An 18,121-nucleotide genomic window follows, 5' to 3' on the forward strand; every position below is an offset into this window, starting at 1 on the left:
GTAAATATATATCTAATAATGCACACAAGGAGAAAAATTGTCCAAACTTCAAATGTAAGACATGGGGCTCTAGGCTGATGATTACACTTCATGAGCAAGATCTTGGGTCAAGTATCAAGCTCCTGGAAACGTGAGCTTGGTAGCAGTCAAAAAGAACAGAATGACATAGCAGGAACTGAACAACGATACGACCACCGTACAAATCCATGGCTTGCTCACATGCAACTCTGGCCTCAAAAAGATGTTATGAAAGCTTTAATAGGTTTAGTGAAAGCCTAGAGTCAGGGTGGGACTGAAAGAGATGATTGTGTTGGATTTGGCAAATTCCTACAAAGTCACAAGTGGCCCAAATAGCATGGATAGGGATTGATTGTTCACCATTGCTTCCCACAAATGAATGTGAGCGGGGCGATACCCAGATGGCAGAAAAGGGTTCGAGCCCACCAGAAGACAATGGGGCTTGGGAACTCCAACAAGAGTATGTTGTGGACACAAGAAGTTTAGACAGGCCTAAAGGAGGCCGGGCAAGCACATGGAAGAAGCTTCCTGCGTGAGTTAAAGAATGCAGAAACAGCATCTGCCTTAGAAAACCCCCATAGTAAAAGTACTTTGAGGCTGAGAGAGTACTTTGGGAAGCACTATATATGTGCCTGCTCTCTTCTTTCTTTTCCCTAGGCATTTAGTTGTGACCATTGCAAGAGAGATTTAGGGAGAGACCTGGCTACAAGGGACTGGAATGAGGACAGACTCATAACTACTTTTTTCTCCATAACACGAAGGCGCTCCAGGGGAAGCCGATTAGTCATCCCGTGAAGCTTCCTGGAAATGGAGCAAACAGGAACACCACCATAATACCTACCATTGCATGACCAAAATACCACAGAGGGAGCACCCTTGTGAGTTAACTTTTGCCATGACAATCCCAGTACAAAGCTCCGTGAGGACGACTAGGGCTGCTGGCGAGGGGAGAAGGGCTCAAAGAGGCACAGAAGAGAATTAAAAGACATAGCAAAAATGTTTTCTCCTTTCCGCCTCTTCTCTTGCCTTATGAAATTAAGTAAAAAGGTAAAACTAACCATCTAAAAGCAACCTTTAGTTCTATTAGGTGGTGGAGAAGCAGGGGACATTACAGAGATTCTGTACTTCTGCTCCAGGTGCAAACAGAGAAGGACCATTTCAGCCCATCAAGCAGGAAGGGCTCAAGGACTTGCAGAGCACAGCTTTGTCAGACAAAACTGCTCAAGTAATCCAAGTCTATCTCTAAAACGAGCTGCTTTCACCTTGTGAATATATATGTACACACATTCAAGTTATTTACCTTAGGGATTTGGGGTTATTTTTACATTTGTGGAAGGTTTAAAATGATCCAAGCTTTAAAAAGGTTTTCTTTCAGTGGTTTTACATGGTTTTGAATACTTTCTAGCAATGATAATATTTGATTTTTACAGAACTGGAAATCATCTGTCCTCTGTACCAAGTCAAGATCAACTACTTACAAGTTCTACCTACTGTCAGCTTTGTCTAATCTGCCCTTAAAAACTGTAATGCTGAGTCCTATAAAACCTCTGAAGCCAGCTACTCCTGTGCTCCACAATAGCTACTATGAGAAAATTTCCCCCAATGTATATCCTCAGCCCTCTCTGATGTAATGTAAGCCCACTACTGTTTATCCTATTTGTCATGGGCATAGGAGAATAGATTATTCCTTTTCCCTAGTGCAGTTGAGAATACATGCCTTCATTTAGTCTTCTCTTCAGGCAAAACAATTCCAGTATACTCAAGCCTTCTCTGTAAATCACATTTCCTGGGCTTTCCTGTTGCTCCCTTCTGGGCACAGTCCAGTTGGCACAAATTTACCAAAGCACGGAGCCCAACAGCTGAATCCAGTATTTCACCTAGGGCTTTACCAACATTAACTAGAGCTGAAGGATTATTTTATTGATCTTCCAGGATATACTGTTGCTTAAACATATACTGGAAATGTATGTCTTTTTTTTTTTTTTTCTTCCCAGGAGACAACACTGTTGATAAACTCAGCTTTTAATTCATGATAACTCCCAGATCTTTTTCATTAGGGCTGCTACATAGTAAGTTGCTCTCTATTCACACAGCTGAATGTTTTACTGTCATGTTTTTATTTATCCTTCCTCTGACGTTTTATTCTACTTCCAAGTTCTAGTTCTGTCCTCCAGCTTAATCATAGCCTTTCTCAGATGCAAGTTTAATAATCATGACTCCCAGGTAATTATCTAGGTCACTGATGAAACCACACTGGAGACAAAGTAGGTGCATGACAGAATGGGATAACCCGTCCTTCCTCAGTATCCTCCCTCCTTCTCCTGTCCGTGCTAGCGGCTGGGGCTCTGGCCCTTGATCGCTTGTGTTACCTGCAATAGCACCTAGGGTAGGTGACCTTTTTGGCATCACCTATGGATAACTGTCTTTTTCTGTGGATTATCAGATCAACTCTTCCTTTATCTTCCTCTAAATACTTCCGTCACTCTAGATTTTTTTTTTTTTTAAAAAGTGCTCCTTGCCAGTTGAATCTCATTTTATGCTTTGACCTTCTACATACGTATGCCTAAGGTCTACAAGAAAACTGCAGTTCTGTAAAAAAAAAAAAAATCATCATTTAATGTAGTGCTTTCTATACACCCTTCCATAAAAAAACAGATTGAAAATTATATATATGTGTATACATATAATTGTTTCAGGAGTTTTATTTGATCTCAATATCTCTTTCCTGAGAACAACCTATCACAAAATTCTCCTGGCCTGAATCTTTCCTGAGATCTGTTGACATTATTTGGACCCAACATGGAAGACCACTCTGTCAATCAAGGTGCCCTTCAGCAGTGTATGCTCAATCACTTCCTTCCCACTGCTTTGGATCCACTCCATGAGACTCTCCCCTGCTCAGTCTTTTATGCGCAGGATGGTCACCAGGACATCTCAAACCCGCTGAACAGTCCAGCAAACATCTAGGAAATTAAAATTCCCCCATCACCAACTTCTAGAGGATCCTGCCAAGATGCTCACAAAAAGCCTCAACCACCTTATGTTTCAGCATCCCATAATCCATGCATTAAGCATATTTACAATAATAATCTCCTAATTTAGAGGATTCAGTGTACAGATCAACATCTTTTGGCTTATTATTTTTAGTTAAAATAAATACATTCCTATCCAGTGGGCAGCTATAAGGGATTTTCAGGTCTGGCAAATACTCAGAAAAGCAACATCTCTGTAGTACAATAAAGAAAAAATTTGATTGCTTAGAATGGAGCTACATCTTAGTGGTGTGTATCACAAGGACAACACTAATAGCATTCACAGCAGTCGGGTCTTTCTGCTGCATTTTGACATGCTCTGGTTTTCTTAATCAAGTATTCTGAAGCCTGGTAATACATCAAATTTGGACCAGTAGTATGTTTTGACAGGAGTCAAAAAGCACTGCGCTAGCCTAAAAAGTTTCATTGAAGATGTACGGTACTTACGTTACATGCAAGTTAGTATTTGCTGCAGTACAGCCTGTCACCAGTGAGTATGCGTCTACATTTAGAGGTTAAAATACTATATGAACTACCTAAGAGGATATTACAAATAGACCGAATCCAAGCTACCACTACCTCACTGTAACTGAACACAAGTACTACACATTCACCCTTTTATGTACTGCATAGAGCAGGGAGAGACCAATACATCCAGAAAGCTGCTGGAACAGCATCACTGACGATGCACACAGAACACTGAGCAAGAAATATTCTATCCCAATTAGTGTAACAGAATGGCTGCAGTGATCTTTTAGGGGAATCTGTGCCGTCTTCTGCAGCAAGACGACAGATCTGCAATTTTTCCTACTCTTAAATGAACCACTCCTCCCACCTTTGCATTTATAGGATTCTTAAAACCAGCTAGTCTGCTAGATTCAAAGTGGAAACTCTCACAACATGACTCAAGTGACTCATCCGAATGGAAGAGATTCAATTATGACATTTCCTCAACATAGGCCAGTGCCTTTCACAGGTATTACAAGAGCTTTAGACATCGTTTACCCAATCCCAATAAACATCACAGGAGGTTACAACACAAGGAGCTCCTGTTTGCTGAGAGTTGCCACACTAATATCCTTGTTGCATGAGGCTGCTATTTCTAAGTGCAGTGACGCTCCAAGACTCATGCAGCATAAAGCTCTGCTTTATGAGAATAAGAAATGGGGAAAATATTTTTTTTCCATGTTTTAAATGTACTCTCCCCCCCCCCCCCCGCCCAAGTATTATTGTTTACTGCAATGGAATCTGCCTCTTCTCTTCAGCACGCTATTTATTTTTCCAAGGAACAACATTTCCAGTGCCTCCTCTCCTGCGAATCCCAAGGTCACACAGCATGAGTGAGGATTGTGGACATGCTGTTGACATTCTGAAGTTGGATAAGCTGGTAACAAACACGCCAGGTTTGCCCATCTCACTCTGGATCTCATCCTGAAGAAAGTAATAAGGTGGAAGAAACGGCCCTTTACCATCACATAGGTATCCCGACTAGAGTTAATTTCAATTATCAATCAACTACTACCAACTTTATATTGCCTGCTATGCCATATGGGCAGATCCCTTGTATAATGCACAGTTTTGTCAAAAAAGATCTGGATTACTGCATATGTTAGCAAGAACTCAGCAGAAGCATTTCAGCAGGACCATTAATGATGTTTCTGATGCTGAGGGGGAAATATCCTTTAAATTCTTTCCCACCTAATCTTGCTGAAGTCCTTAAAACCGAAATGTTGGAAAGCGAGGGTTTTGAAATCTTGTAAAGACTGCTCTGCTGCTGACTCCTCCACACTCACCACTTAAACAGCTTGCTATTGAGCGAATTACAGCCTGGCACTCTTCTCACTTGCTTCATTTCCCCCTTCATTCAGTCAGCCCTGCCCTGGGCCAGCAGGAGGAACAAGAGCAAGGCTGAGGGACCAGAACATGAAGCCCTACTTAAGTGTCCCCCATCCCAACCAGTCAAGCCCTGCCCTCTACCTACCACAGGGGAGAACTGCCTCTGCACCAGGACCTGAACTTACTCTTAAAATATACTCACTTTTGCTCAAGTTTGAGGGGAAGGAGGAATGACTTTCCCCAAAGACTCCAGTGATGAAGAGGACATGGATGAACAGGCTTTTCCCGCAGTTTTCTTCTGGCTGTTTAGCAAGGTCTGGCATCAAAACTCAGAACTACCAAAACAGTTTGGAGCAGAAAGCAGATCAGCCCAAAAGCAAATAGGTCTGCTTTCAGGACAGCTGTATACAGACAGTGAAGACACTGAGATTGAACACGGAGCATTTGAGCTGGGGAAATGGTCCAAAGACCACAAGCAGAGAATGGGGAGGGGGCAGGCAAGCAGGCCAGAAGGAGGATGGCAGAAGGACATCCACCCTCCTCTAGAGCAGAATCCAGGATTCCCACATCTCCCAGCTGTTTAATTGCCAACAGGAGGCAAGCGTCACAACCTTCTCCTCCATTGAAGTCCCAGTGGAAAATGTCAACAACTATACATTTTGTAATTTTTTTTCTCTGCTGTGTTTTTCATTAGTGAAAATATGTATAAACAAATGTCAGAAACATTGCAGTTTGTTGTTGAAATGCTATTCATGCTACCTTAAATCAGCTCCTTTGAGCATACATAAGCCTATGTGTGCCATCATGCTATTTTTTTTCCGCATAACCCATACAGGATGGGCTATGCTCTTAAATAGCGGTAGTTGTGAAGTAAAGGAAACTATGACCCCAATTCACCTCTTGCAGAAGTTGCAAAATGGGTAGCAAACAGCCTTGGGACTGCAATAAGAGTAAGAAAAAAAAGAAAAAAAGAAAAAAGGTGATTCAATCACATAAGAGAGTTAGACACAACCCATGCTTCTGCTACAGGGTTTCTAAAAGATCCTGGAAGAACTACATGCACCAAAACATGCTGCAAGTGACCACTTATTTATTGTCTTTATTTCTGAAGACATCCAGAATAGAACTCATCTGTACAGCTGCACTGAAAGTAAAGCCAGGCGAACTTCATGCTCAGAGTGATCATGCTCATTTGGTACCATGTAGAACTCGAAATCAAGTATTACTAGGGCAGAAATACAGTTCAATTACAAGCCATTGGAAATAAAAATATGAATGCAGTCACCACTATAAAGGAGACAGTCCACACAGCTTATTTCAATAATTGAAATTACTTAATTCTGTGCAAATTTGCCTGTGGACACTTGCATTCATAAACTGATAAGCCACATGATTTAAAGCATTGCTAACAAAGCCTTTGGGAAACAACTATATTTATATTCCTTACAGCATCCAGCACATAAAGCAGTTTGTCAGTATTGCAAAATAGACCTATTTCCAACTATGGCGCTATGTGGGAGCAGTTGGTAAGAAAAAGATATCTGGTGGGGGTTTTTTTGGAGGATTACATATGAAATTTAACACTTGAAAAAAGTCCCTAAGCTGGCAAAGCACAGGGCAGGCTACTGATGTTGCACATTAAATGCAATCCACAGCGAAACAAGAAATTTTCTATTATAAGATTGAAGTACAATTGAAAAAATGACACAGAAGGTCAGCATAGTATCCAGTGGGATTAAAATACTGGACATAGGTCCTTCAGGAAGGTCCTTGGACAGGGTGAGCAGAGCATTCAGCTTTCTGCTAGCAGTTTACTCAGACTGCGTTAACCATGCTCAAGCCTGGCAAGTTTTACTAGTTTGGGAAAAGTGCTTTGCAAACATAGCTGTACAGCTATTTCCAGAGCCAGCTTTAAATTGGGAGCAGTATAGCTGTGTTACAACCCCAGGTCTCAGCTAACTCCACAAATAACCAGCTCAAGCCTCTTTGTACCACATCACCAGAACTGGGAGCAGGGTCAGCTTAACTGCATTAGGTCTTAACAACATTGGTTCAGTGCCAGCCCCGGTGAACCCTTAATGACTGATGAATTTTATACAGTCATTAAGAGTTACCCAAAAGTATAAAACTGGTGTTTAATAGGCACAGGCATACAATGCATTTCAGTTAGGCACACAGTGTGTTGTTTATGCTGCCTCTATGATGGCTGCGATAGAGCAGGAGATACCCCATCTGGCATAAAAGCCTGCCAGTGCAAAGTTTTTGAAGAAACCTGAATCGGCAGTCAGTACCAGATCCGTGTCGTGTGTCATGCGGACATAGTACGTCTAATCTGAGATATCATGTGAAGTCTCAAAGCTGGATTCATCCTATCAAATTACAGCCTTTGCCCTTGCTTTCCTCTTCAGGATAAATCCTGTATGACAACATACAATTCACCTGACACCCAAAGAAAATTGCTTTTGATTCTGATAAATTTTCTTGATTTCTAACCACCAGAGGAAAGAGCAAAACATTTTGCTTTGCTCTCCCTCCCTGTACAGCTCACCCGCCAGTGCTTTACAGGAACGATGCCTCAGCACAATCAAACACTCCCAGAAACAAACAAACTATCTTTTGCTAAAACACCCAAGCCATAAAACACCCAAGCCATGACCTGTGCAACCCTTTACACCCAACACTGTGTCCCACAAGCAGCTCCAGCACAGCCACTGACCAGAGGACTAACTTGTCCCTGCAGCTAAACTTACACTTTCTACATCTAGGGACTCCACACATATAAAAATAGGTACATTGGCTTGGGACTTAGGTCTCCTCACCTCAGCGCCTGGCAGTCAGGACAACCTTGAGTGGATTCCTACAGAAAAGCAGGAGAGGAAAAAGGAACGAGAAGCTTCCCCCTCCATGCTCTCCAGCCTCTAACCATTTCAGCTCAGGAGCTTCTTGGGTCAGATGTTGTTCCCATGAATTTGGTAACCTCAAACAGATTTCTCTTCCATGAGCTTGTCCAGACTCCCTTTGAACCCATGTAAACTTCCAGCACTCACAACATCCTGTTGGAGGGAGTTCCCACAGCTTAATTACACATTGTGTGTAAAGCCACTTCCCTCAAATTTGAGATTGTCCCTATTAGTTTTTTTTACTGCCTCCTAACTCCGAAATGGAAAGAGAGCGAACAGTTTACCTTGCTCACCCTCTTTCTGCTGCTCACGTTAACAGACCTTCCAGACTGAAGCATCCTAGCATAGAGGTGGTTTTTGTTTTGTTTTTTAATACCTTTACATCTTTGACAGTAGTGAGTGGCTGATCTATCAGCTGGCTGCTCCTAGCATAAGGAGTAATGAAGTGGTAGAGGTGTCGCTGTGAAGTGCTTCAGCCAGGAGGGCCCTCAGAAGCCCAGCAGCACAGCACCGTGTACCTTCCCACCCCACATCGCCCATCACAACCCCAAAGGCACCAGGGCTGCTGCAACGCAGGCCCCAGGAGCTGCAGCCCTGGGGACACCCCCGTTTTGACAAGGGTGTGCTGTTATACCCACTCACACCGTATCAGAGAACCACACCCCCGAGCTGCATTTCAAGTGCAAACAAGCGGTAGCTTGGTCATTCCCCAGTACGCGTTTCACTCCTTGCGTTAACTCAAGTGCAGACTATCTTGACTTTAAAACAGGCGAGAACAGAGAATCCCCTACCGTGCTTCTTGCTCCAGCAGTTAGTTACATTTTCTGCATTAGTGATGAGGTTTTATTTGTCACTTCCTCATTTATTTGGCCTCTGCAAATCGCTTCATACTGGTATTTTGTTTCTTCCAGGTGACTGGTAAGAAATACAGCCCAAGAACTAACTCCCTCATGTCCTCACTAGACGCAGATTCACTTGAGTCTCCAGCTGCCTTTTAAAGCTGTCCTCTTTCTACTAAATTTAATATGAAACATATTGATTTTGTACTGGCTTAGTTTCTCACTGAAAATGACGTGCAATTACTGTCAAGTGCTAACCGAAGGCTAAGATGAACACCTGTACTTAAGAGCCAAACTAAAACAATTAACACTAATTCTTTCTATTTCCCCCAGTCCAGGTTGAGTGACATTGCCTTAATTCTTTCCTGAACGCTTTGTTACTTATTCCACTATTGTAGCTGGGATTGATGTCTTAGTCTGATGGGATTATAATCATTAAGGTTGTCCTACTTCTCTTTATTATTACTGCATATTAGCATTCTTTCAAACTCCTTAAACTGCTGCAGTATGTAAAGAACTTTCTGGAAAAAAAATATTACATAAAACCCCACCATTCTCAGGCCAGAGATCTTCAGAGCTGAGATATATATCAAAATAGAGGTGTCAATTACCAAGCCTGGTCAGATTAGGCATGCAATACCATTCAACCTTTTTAAAAAAATTTATTTAAAGAGATAATCGAAGTACCTAATTACAGGGACGTTCCCTGTGTACAGATAAATAAATGGCAAAAGATAGGAAACCAGACAGAAAGAAATGGTCAGCTCTCACAGAAGACCACCAGTGGAACCCGCACAGCTCCGCAAAGCTAAGGAAAAACAGCAATACAGCAAAATCTACTGATGATGCCAAGATGTTCAGGTAATAAAGGCAAGGCCTTACTGTGATGAATTTCAGAACTTTAACAGACTCTGTGCCTAAGCAATAAAATTTGAAATAGATAAACATGAAGTGATACACAAGGTAAAAACCAGATCCAACTTCCTATATGAAATCATGGACTGGGAGCTGATCGATACTACTCAAGGGCAATATTTTAGGGTTATATGGTTAATTCCTTTAAAATGCAAGCTCAACATTCCGAAGAGCTAAAAAAAACAAACAAAAAACCCCAACAATTCCAGTATTAGGAACTAGGAAAATTGAACAAAACAGAAATCATTAAGCTGATATAAGAATCCACAAGCACACCTGCATCTTTTGACTCTGTGTGCAGTTGTGATCCTCCCCATGTCAAAAGGCTAAAAAGGAACTAGAAATGACTCAGGACAGGGCAACGCAGATGATTAAACTATAGAACAGCGTCCATATAAAGAACAACTATGGCAGAACTGGAAAAAGGACAATCTGAAAGAGATGCAACCAAGAAAGAAAACAACTACAGGCACTTCTCTAAGATCCTAAGCAGCAGTGAGAAAAGCTGGGGCCTGAATGTTCAGTCTTTAAAACCAGGACAAGGGTACATGGGATGAGCCAGGTTCAAAGCAAAGCAGGGCACATCGCAAGGCTTCATTGTTTCTACCACATTTCAACTTTTTAGATCTGTGATTTCTTAGTCATAGGTTTCTCTTTGAGCTCCCTTTTTCTCCCAGTTACTTTTCATGCTTTTGAGCTTCTGGTTTTTATTTTCTACTTTCAGTTTCCACTTTTCTCCTATTTCATCTGTAGGGCTTTCTTGCATTGTTTTTTAAGTGCAAACAAAACAGATGCCTTCATTTCCTTTCCAAGTCAGGTTATTTAATTTGCTTTCAACACTTGGTTGGGGAAAAAAATATCGCAAAAGGAGGTTCCTGAAACATCTTTTTTAAGCCAGTTTAAGCCAAAATTGTTAGAAACTAAAACAGCAATATGTGCAAGCAAAACTCTCTGTCTTAACACCGTCACCGTGCATCCTGTTTTGCAAACACCAAACTCAGCAAGGTCCTCCTGGTGTACTACAACTTTTCTTTAGTCTCGATTATCTGTGAAGTTCACCCCTAGGCTGTTCACCTCCCTATTTCTATATAAATTAGTAAATTAACACCACTTCAGAACCCAGGGAAGAAGACTAATTCCAGCATTTCTCCCCTGCCTTACTCTACCATGACAAGTCCCTCTCCAAGACTGAAGGCAAAGCTGGAACTACAGGGCCAGAGAGCAGTATTTTGTCCTCAGGACCTGTGGCTGCCATTGCTGTCCTTCCACCCTCACTTAACATTCTTGTTACTTTGCCCCTACTGACTAGATCTTTGTTATCTGTAGGTAGGATGACTTACGAGAGCGCTTCTCTTATGCAATACTGAGTCCCAAGATTACTTCACACAAAATGAGATTAGGGCTTAATATTGAGGTAATTATAGTAGATCTGTGGATTTCCACTTGTGTGCAATCTGCAAAACACTTGGCATTTGTGACTTTTTTTTTTTTTTCGTGGTATCCAAGACACCTCCAGCATGTCAAAGAGGATGCAGGGGGCCCACGTGCTGAACAAGGCAGGTCCTGCTTGGGCGAGATCGCTGTCTTTAGGCACCTACTGCTGCCCTATAGCTGGCAGCAGCAGCACATACGGACAAGAGAAACTCACACCAACTCTACCAGACAACCATCTTTTCATACCCATAGCTGATGCTCTCACCTGTGTTCCTCCTCTACTCCCACCACAAGACATGTTGAGATTGCACTGGTTCAGATCAAACACCCATCAAGTCCAGCACCCTGCCTGACACATGCAAGTATCTCAGATAACTAAGACAGAGTAAAAGAAGGAGCAAATGCATCAATACCTCTGCAAGCGTATTTTCTCAGTTCCCAGCCTGGGGGTATTCTTAGGTTTTTTTAATCTTTGTGCTCAACAGCCCATTTGATAGCATTTTCTTCTGTGATTTCATCTGTCTGATTCTGAAGCCATGTAAATCGTTGTCATTCAAAGCACTCTGTGGCGCTGCATTCTGCAGTCTCCGTACAGACTGCGGGAGAGGCACCATCAGTTTTGATCTAGACCAGACTGGGCTCAGTCACGTCTTTGCCAAGCTGAAGGGTTCAAATCTTTTTAAGCATCCCTTGTATGGAATCAATTTCTTATCCCTGATCATTCTTCTCAGCCTCTTCTTTGCTTTTCCAGTTGTACTGCATCTCAAAGTCCACCTTCCCTCGCACAAAACCACAGTAATCAGTGTGTTAAGAACTGAGAGCCATGATGCTATCCTCTGTTTTTTTCTTTATTCCTTTCTCCAAAGCCCCTCACACGTGCTCATATGATCACTGTTGAACATTAAACTCGCATTTTCACAGAATTATGACAAGCTCTTCCTCCTAAGTGGCAATAATTAACTTTCATCCCATTGGTGTATAAACAAACTAAGATTTGTTTTTTCCTCCAACTTTGTATTTAGCTGGAACAAATTTCATTTGATGTTTTACTGCCTGTAATTTGGTGTCAGAAGGCCGAGCTGCAATTCTTCCTAGTCAGCTCTTGTCTTTTCTTCCCTTACTACTCAACACCTTTCTCACCAGATCATTTATGAGTATGCTGAACAGTATAGATGCAACACAGATCCCTATTCTTCTCTTGTCCCAAACTTCCCGTCTCTGTGCTTGTCAAGTCACTCAAAAACTCCAGTAGATTTAAGCAGCACCGTTTCCTTTGCAAAAGCCATGTTGACTTTCTCCCACCATAAGCTGTTAGTCTGTTTACTTTTTTTAAGAATTTTTTTTTAAAAAAGGCATTGGACTCTGCGATATCCTGCTGAACTGTCTTTAAGAACTGCTACCTTGTAAGCCATCTTCTACTTCTCTGGCTTCAAGGTATTAAGTGAGAAGTTACATAGCATAATTAAGAATTCGGTCATTTCATCCGCGAGTTTCCTTTGGAACCCTTGAGCAAGCACCATCTGGTCTTGGCATTTTGTAACTATATTTATCATTTTGCTCTAAAAACTTATTTGCTGACACTTCAAGCAGAGACAAATCTTCCAATGAGTCCTGTTCCTCATAAAGAGAATTTCTGGCATAGGAACATCTTTGGCCTCCTCCACAGTAAACAGGAATGCACATAAGTCATTTAACTTTCTACTGATGGCTTCATCATTAAATATTTCTTTCACTTCTTCAGCATCTATTGGCCCTCCAGACTCCAGCAACTTTCTTCCTTCTGATGTACTTGGAAAAGACATTTTTTTTTTTTGCCATTAGCGTGATGTTGCTCAGCGTCTTCCTGGCGGGTCCTTATATTTTTCATTTGACTTGCCAGAGTTCACATTCCTATTTACTTTTCTGGTCAACTTCATGACTTGAACTTTCTGAAGGCTGTATTCTGATTTCTAATACTTTCTTTATCCCAAACTCCATGCTCATTCTCATCTGTCAACATTCCACAGTATAATTTAAAATCTTCCCAACAACATTTTCAATTTCGAGTGCAGAAGCCTAGTTCTGCTGTGGTTTACATGGAACCCAGCCTTTCCAAACAGCTTTTGGACTGAGGTTCAAAAAATGATCCAATTCCCTTTGTCAGTACCAAGTCAAGATCCTACTGTAAGACAGCCTTCTGGTCTCACGCGATTTCAACAGAGCAGATAGAAGAACAAAGAGCCTCCAGGTGTAAAATATAAGAAAAATGAAACATTAGCAAAGAATGCAAACAGAGATAACTGGTGCTTGGAGAGCTGCTAGTTCTATCAAACCACTGACACATGCAAAGACAGCCTTCCTTAAAACTGTGAAGATGAGGAGGAGGAACCACTTTGTACGCATCCACACTAGAGATCTGCTCCAAATGTGACAGTTCAATCAGTCAGTACACGGTCAGGTGAGACAGAACTATTTATTGTTGCAAAGCACTGCTAATTAACTGAGCAAAGGGATGGAATTCGGCCCCATTTCTGATTAAAAACAACAATAAAAACAAACAAACAAAAAACCCCACAACTGTCAGAGCTTGAGGAAAGACAGACCTCATATTCGTTGTGGGTGTACGGCCCAATTTTACTTGGTATACTAGTGACGCTCCTCCATCTGTTCCTTCTGCTAGGGACCTTGGTCATGAAGGCTGGTCACAGAAAGACAGTGAACCTTGTGCTGATTAGTTCAATTAGATGATTCACGTAGGAAGGACTGGCTGTTAGTTGTGTGTATGCAACAGTGGATGGCAAATATCTTAATTAAAAGGTGGTCTATGGAAATCTTAGTTCTTTTACTGTCTCAAATGCCCTTCTGAAGTGAAAACATAGCGATAGGAAAAAGACAGAAGAGAGGGTGGACAGATCCAAGTTGCTCTACCAACTCCAGTTACGTTTTTGGTAGCTTTTGTTCACAGTTCAGAATGAGGTGAGAACAGAGATCACATCAAGGCCAGAAGGCACCCGGACACGTAACAGTGATGTAAAATGGCTTAAAGCAACGATAACTTAACCAGCGTACCACAGACAGTCTTTGGGGATATTTGTGCTTATTTTTGAGATGATCCCAAAAGTAATAAGCAACTACTTCCTTCTACTTAGCTACCTAGCTATTTCTATGGTGTCCAGTGTTGCAGGAGAGGAATCACACCAATACGCAAGGAGCAGAGGATTTTCTTCCTGCATTCAGGTACGTGTATTTGCATAGCCGTATCCCTGGGAATGAAGGTAAGCTGCCATTAGGTGCCTTTATTTTGCACAGCACTTCTTCTGGGGTTTCATCCTTATTACTTGTTTACTAGGACAGACTCATCACAGATCAATTTAAGATTTAAAGGGCATGCTGGGTAGCCTTTATCAACATGCTAACTTCCTCAAACTCACTGATTAAACTTTTCCTCCACATTAGCTAAGCTGCATTTGAAGACAAGTCGTAAGACAACAGAGCAGTACAGGAGAGTTTAAATGGCTGTGGAATAACACGTGAGCCAGATTAGAGTTTAGTATAAAAAGTAAAAGATAGCATCTGAGCGGAGACTTGGAAAGAACCTAATGATGTCATGGCAGCAGGGAATAAAATGTTACAGAGAGACAGAATGAGAAGATACAATAGGCTAGTGAGAAGGTAGTAGTCAAGGTCAGAAATTTCTAGGGCTGAGTGGACCACAGAAACAGTGTAAAAATGAGCCAACAGGGTTCAGGGCAATGTAAATATGTTGAGAGAAAAAGATGAAGCGTAAAAAGTAGGAAAAACAAAAGTTACCATTAAAAAAAATGTGGAAAGATTATATTTCTAAGCCCCTCCGACTATCAAATTGTTTTTATTTGGAATTTACTTATCTGAAGAGCCATCGCTAGTCCTACATCCTGGTGGCAGTTAAGATCATTTAGGATGTTTTTACTGTCAATTCCTGGCTCAGAGAACTCCCCGCCTCTGGCGCTCAATTGCTGTGGCACTCCGCCAGGGTGTGAGTTTGGTGAACTAGGAGGAGGGATAACGTAAGAGTTGCTTGGCTTAGCTCTCTGACTGAATTTCTTTTGCCCCTTGTGTGAAGGTGCATTTATGTCTTGAGAAATTATTTAAAAAAAACCCCAAACACATATTCTAGTGTTAAATGATACAAATGGCCCATTAAAATTAATTTATGTCAAGCTTTTATGCTGAATATGCTGTTAAGCATTCCAGTGAACTAATTAAAATGAAATAAGGCTAATGGCAATTTTTCTTTTTTTAAATCTGCAACCTTGGTCCAAATCAGAGCCAGAATTAGTCTGCATATTTGAAATAGAAATGCTAGTGCTGTGTGGCTGGAGACCTGGGTAAGGTCAGAACAGGGCAGGAGGAGGGCATGCAGATGCATTAGAAGAGCCTTCAATGGAAAGCAAATATTTTCACAAAAAATCTTTTTAGGGAGGGAGAGACTTCATATTTCCCTACGGAAAAGAAAAAAAATCCCCAAATAAAGCCATTGGAGAATCTAATACTTTAAGTCACAAACAACATTTAGGACAAGTAAAACTAATTTTTGATATTTCTGAGATAAAAAGAGGGCTATAAAAGTTTGCTTTTAGAAGAAGTGCACTGTTTTAAAATCACACAGACAGCAGAATTGTTACCTAGTCTAAGCTTGGGGGAAAGACAAAAGCAACAAGAAACCTAACATTGCCTAGGTAGCTCTTAAGATTTAGTCTTCTCCGAATCCTGCATCAGATACAGAAAAAGCGGGTGGGAACCACTGCTCATGAAGGGTTCCCTGCAACAAACAGGTGAACTGTACCAGGAGGGAAACAAAAGCTGGATATGAGGCAGCAACTAAAAACAAACAAACCCCCGTTCCAGACACTTTGCAGAGACAGACTTAAAGGGATATCAAAGTAGTTAAGGCATCATTTAATCGGGGACAATACTTTGCTCTGACTCTCTGTAATAACTTTAACTCCATAAACATTCATAGTAAGTTTTTTGGGGTTTTTTTTTTAGACCCAAACACAACTGAAGTAGTCTCGAGGCTCCTCTCGCCCCTGAAGTTTCCTGGCAAAGAAGGTTTAGGCAGCATATAATTTTAAGCTGGGTAATTTTCAGTCTAAGGTAAGGCTGGCGGGCCACACGGAGCCGATGGCGCTAACAGGGCGTTTTAACCCAAACCCGAGCTCTTTGCGAGCCTCCTGCCCGCGTGCCCTCGGCCTGCTGAGGCTGCACCAGCAAAAACAACGCAATTCAAAGTTTGCAGCTGCACGCCGAAAGGCGATTTCTTCCCCAGCTAAAAGTTTAAACGCTAACAAAACCCAGGACGCGTTTCCGCAGGAGCTAACGCGCCCGGCCAGGCCCCACGCAGCCGGCGCGACCCACGGCGGGGTTCGGGGGCGACCCACGCGTGGCGGCGCGGCGCGGCCCGGCCCTCGGACCCGGCTCACCCCCGCCGCCCTGCTCCGCTCTCCGGCGTGGCGGCGCCTCCCGCGCGCCCGGGTGACGTCACCACAACAAGCTGCCAGTCAGCCGGGTCACCCCCACCGCCCGGTGCCCACTCGTGTCACACCCCACGGCGGCGGGGGGCGGGGGGGAGGGAGGGAGGGCGGCGAGCGCCGCCTCCGCGCCGCCCGTGGCGGAGCTGGCAGGAGCGGGGTCCCCACCGCGGCCCAGGCGCCGAGGGCCGGGCGAAGCGAGGGCGGCTCCAGCTGGGGAGCCCCGGGGCCGCGCCCCAGCCCGCCCGCCCTCCCCTCCCCCGCTCCCGCCGCCCGGAAAAGGGCCCGTTACCGGCCCCGGAAACTTGGGGGCTCTCAGAGGGGCGGCCGGGCCGCCGCACACGCCCTCCCCCTTTTGTGCGGGCGACGTCGCCCGGACGCGGCAGCGAAAGGCTCGGCCGAGCCCGTCCGCCCCCGCCCGCAGGCCGCGGCGCGGGATCCCGGCGGGGGCGGGCGGGCCCCACCCGCCGGCGGCGGCGGCGGCGGCGACGCGAAGTGGGGGGGAGGGGGGACCCCGGCGAGCCGCCCCCCCCCCCCCGCTCCGGGCGGCGGAGAGCCCCCCCCCGTACCTGCGGCCTGCGCTGAGTCTCGCTCCCGCCGCTTCCTGCTCCACAGGCCCGAGCTCGAGCAGCGGCGAACGGAAACGGGCGGGGCGGGGGCGTGCGCGCTCACCGGCCCGGCGCGACGCGGCGCGGCGCTGCGCTGCGCTCCCTCAGCCCGGCCCCGCCCGGCCCCGCCCAGCCTCCAGCCTCGCGCGCGCGCGCGCGCCCCCGCCCGCCTGGCGGCCAATCGGCACGGCCGGGCGCGGGGGCCGCCGGGAAGGGGCGCTATAAAAGCCCGGGTGCTATTTACGCCGCGCGGGTTGGGCGGTTGCGTCGGTCTGGGGCTGCGCCGCGCTGCTGGCCAGGGCCCGGTGGGCCGTGGGTCTTCCCCGGCCGCCCTCCGAGGCCTAGCGCGGTCTCAGCGCACGCCCTGAGGCCTTTCCCGGTGGAAGCTGGGCCGGGGGAAGCGGGTGTGCGCGCTTCCACTGCTTATTTGTGAGCCGGGTGAGCTGCGGGGCTCGCTTCGGCCCGAGCAGTGCGCACCCTGTGGGAAGCCACTGGTGGTGGCAACCTCACTGCTGGGCACGGCTGCCCAGCTGGCCCTAGGGCTCCTGGCCCTCGCTAGGTGAGGGGGTGGGTGGCTTGGTGGGGAGCTGTTGTGTCAGGGCACCCTGTTTGCCTGTGGGCCTTTCAGATGAGCCTGTTTGGGCTGAGAGCTGGTTCCCTGTTTCTTCCAGTTGAGCAGGTAAGCTCTGCCATTAACAAAAACTGAGCAGAGCTGTTGGAGGAAGCCAAGGAGGTGGCAGGCAGTGCAGGAGAGAGCTAGGAGGGTCGAACTCTGCACTGTGTCTTGCTGCCAGTGTGTTCTGAGCACATCTCTGGCATGCCTGATGGCAAGCATTGCCCTCACCTTGGGAGGCAGAGGTCTGGTGGTTGATGCAGTGCCTCCTTTGTGTCCTGGAGGAAGGGTACTGCTGTTGCCTTCTTTCCCTCGCCCATCTGAGAGGGCTCAACAGGTGGAGCTGGCCTTAGTGGGACTCGGGCATCATTTCACTGAAAAGGGAATTCATGTGTAGGGAGGGGGTTGATCACAGTCAGCCTCTGCATGTCTCTTGA

General features: G+C 44.8%; 1 protein-coding gene across 1 annotated transcript in view; it reads right to left on the reverse strand.

Annotated features, from left to right (window-relative positions):
* Positions 1-17,195, reverse strand: part of RHOA (ras homolog family member A) — a 26,786-nt gene extending 9,591 nt beyond the window's left edge. Inside the window, exon 1 of the mRNA XM_087745194.1 lies at positions 17,033-17,195. The gene's annotated coding sequence lies outside the window, so the exon portion shown is untranslated. The remainder of the gene's footprint in view (positions 1-17,032) is intronic.
* Between the last annotated feature and the right edge of the window lie 926 nt (positions 17,196-18,121).

Source organism: Nipponia nippon, unplaced genomic scaffold (assembly GCF_047370975.1).
Source record: "Nipponia nippon isolate SJK-2023a ecotype South Korea unplaced genomic scaffold, ASM4737097v1 scaffold_9, whole genome shotgun sequence".
Lineage (NCBI taxonomy): Eukaryota > Metazoa > Chordata > Aves > Pelecaniformes > Threskiornithidae > Nipponia > Nipponia nippon.